The sequence below is a fragment of the Oratosquilla oratoria genome, chromosome 4 (genome assembly GCF_046742065.1).
Source record: "Oratosquilla oratoria isolate Oo_2021 chromosome 4, ASM4674206v1, whole genome shotgun sequence".
NCBI classification, from domain to species: Eukaryota; Metazoa; Arthropoda; class Malacostraca; order Stomatopoda; family Squillidae; genus Oratosquilla; species Oratosquilla oratoria.
In genome coordinates, this window is record NC_134780.1 from 62,799,699 (window position 1) to 62,802,198 (window position 2,500).

Consider the following 2,500-nt stretch of genomic DNA (forward strand, 5'->3'; position numbering starts at 1 on the left):
TTAATGGAACAAAACAAAAAAATGTATAGTACTTGAATGTTCTTTGTTGTTACACTTTTGACCGGCTAGCAATGACTGACAACTTGCCCCGTAAATAAGCACCTTTGGAAATCTTCTCATCTTTTAAAGATTTTCGGCAATGCATACTTCTTGAAAGTTACGCCTTCTGTTTACTTCTTTTGAACCAGAAGTCTTTCAATGGCTAAAAAAAAGAGGGACATATATAATAACGGTTCTTATTTTCGCCAATTTGTGCCAAAGATGTTCCAAATGTAAATTGAATTTGTCTTTTGTTAATCAGAACAAAATCAACATTATAAATAAATTATTCAGATAAAGCCAAACTTAGATCGTACCAAATACCACACACTGAACATCAGAACACCAATTAATAACTACAACTTAATGAACCTAACCATCATCAAAGTAAAATATCATAAAAAGATTAGCAATTTGTGAAGAGCTCCTGTTATGTGAAGATCTTATCATAACACTGATCTTTGATTTATAAAGCGTCACTTGGATTATACTCCAACCTTTGTTGATGCTCCACCTGTGTGGAAAAATAATATACAAAGGACAAAAATGTTATGTGAATATTCTTAGTCATTTCCAGTGTGATATTCTTTCTTCTCTTTCATTCTTCTTTTCATTCTTTCCTCCCCTTTCTTCCTCACAGGTTTTTGCAAGAATAATGTTTATCATCTCTGACGCTACGTCGCGATAAGCATGTTGCAAGTACAATGCGAAGTCTTGCAGGATCCAAATAAAATCCAGAATCCGAGTAGAGCACGTTACCAGTGCCCCTGCACGACCCCGTTGATGACAAACAAGAAATTATAACTAAATCGCACAAACGGGCCATGAGATTAAATGCTCCTATTTCTTTAAAAACAATGACTTTGACCTAATTCATAATACTAAAAAGAAAATACGTTTGACCCCTGGTTTCTGAAAGAGAAAACTACGGTTCGACTGAACAAGACATTTTGGTTTGGAATATTCAAACTGCGTTCTGACCAGGACACAGTCGGTCGTGACCACTTATTTACCACCTGGTTTCTTTTCCAGCCTCAAGGAATGATTTGGACGTTCTTCTTCCCATTCTACAACAGTGCCGAACAAAATACGTCCTTACGTTCACGAACAAGGTGTTCAAACGACAAATGTTAATGCTCACTATATTACTCATCATCCCACCCCACGCTGTGGGAAATGAGAAACGTCTAGTAGAGCAAAGCCCTGTTAGTTGCAGCAACCCGCTGTTGTTGTTATTTTTTTTTTTATCAATGTTTGGGTTGTCTCCCCGCCTGGTCAATCACGGTAAAACCACTGTTGGAGTAGAAAAGACTGGAAACGGGGAATCTATATATTTCGATTGCAAACAGCAATCCTCTTCAGTAGATACAATTAAAAGAGAGAGTGCTACTTAAGTAGCACCCTTTCCATGAGAAAGGGGAACATGGGAAGAGGTCTCTACCCTCGGCTTACTCCGTATGTGAGGTCAGGAGGCAAATATGTTTTTAATAGGTTGGTGATAAAAAGTCCGGAAATTATATCCGGGGACCATTGCCCCTTTGAAATATTCATATTGGGCTGGTATTCAATAATAGTGGATTCTACCATTTTTCTCCTGAACTCACATCTGGATTTATAAATAAGCTCAGCTTTGTCCCAATCTAAACAACGTTTAAATTGCTTAACATGTTGGAATACAGCTGAGCTCTCTTGTCCATATTTAATGGAACGTTTATGTTCGATCATCCTAGTGTTCAAATCCTTTCCAGTCTGTCCGATGTAAACTAAGTCACAACCTTTACATGGAATTGAATATACCCCTTGACTATGCTCTCCTTTTAACCTTTGGTGGACATTTACCACCTTTTTATTAATGGTGTTGGGGTAATAATTAATTAAATCTAATTTGTCTTTGGGAAGAAACTTGGTCGAAGGAATATATATATATATATATATATATATATACTAGCCAAATTACCTCCGCGTTGCTGCGAGTTCTTGAATAATCCCTAACTATACCCCATCTAATTTTAACCCTTAACCCTAACCAAAATATTTTTTTGGAAATGAAATACAGTATTAAACACTCCCCATACCAGGTGTGCGCCTCCCCCCCGAAGGTTGGGAAACCCTAGTTTGAAAATACATGCATACACACAAATATCATATGTACACATTCTTTTGCGTGCGTGTGGATTGACAATAAGTGTCTACAGCTAAAAGGTGAAGAAATATATCTAGTTTATTTATCTTCAGTATATGATTATAGGGACATATCTGCAAAAACGCAGGAGTTTGTGAATAATTTATTTTCGCCCGCACTAAAATCAAATGAAAATAACCAATATTTCAACATTTTGTAGAAATTATACAATAATTTTACATTTACATGCTTTCTTCTTACAAAAGCTATCATGGTTTGTGGCAACATTAATTTCACAAATATAGATAAAATTTATGGACACATACAATGGTTTGTTTA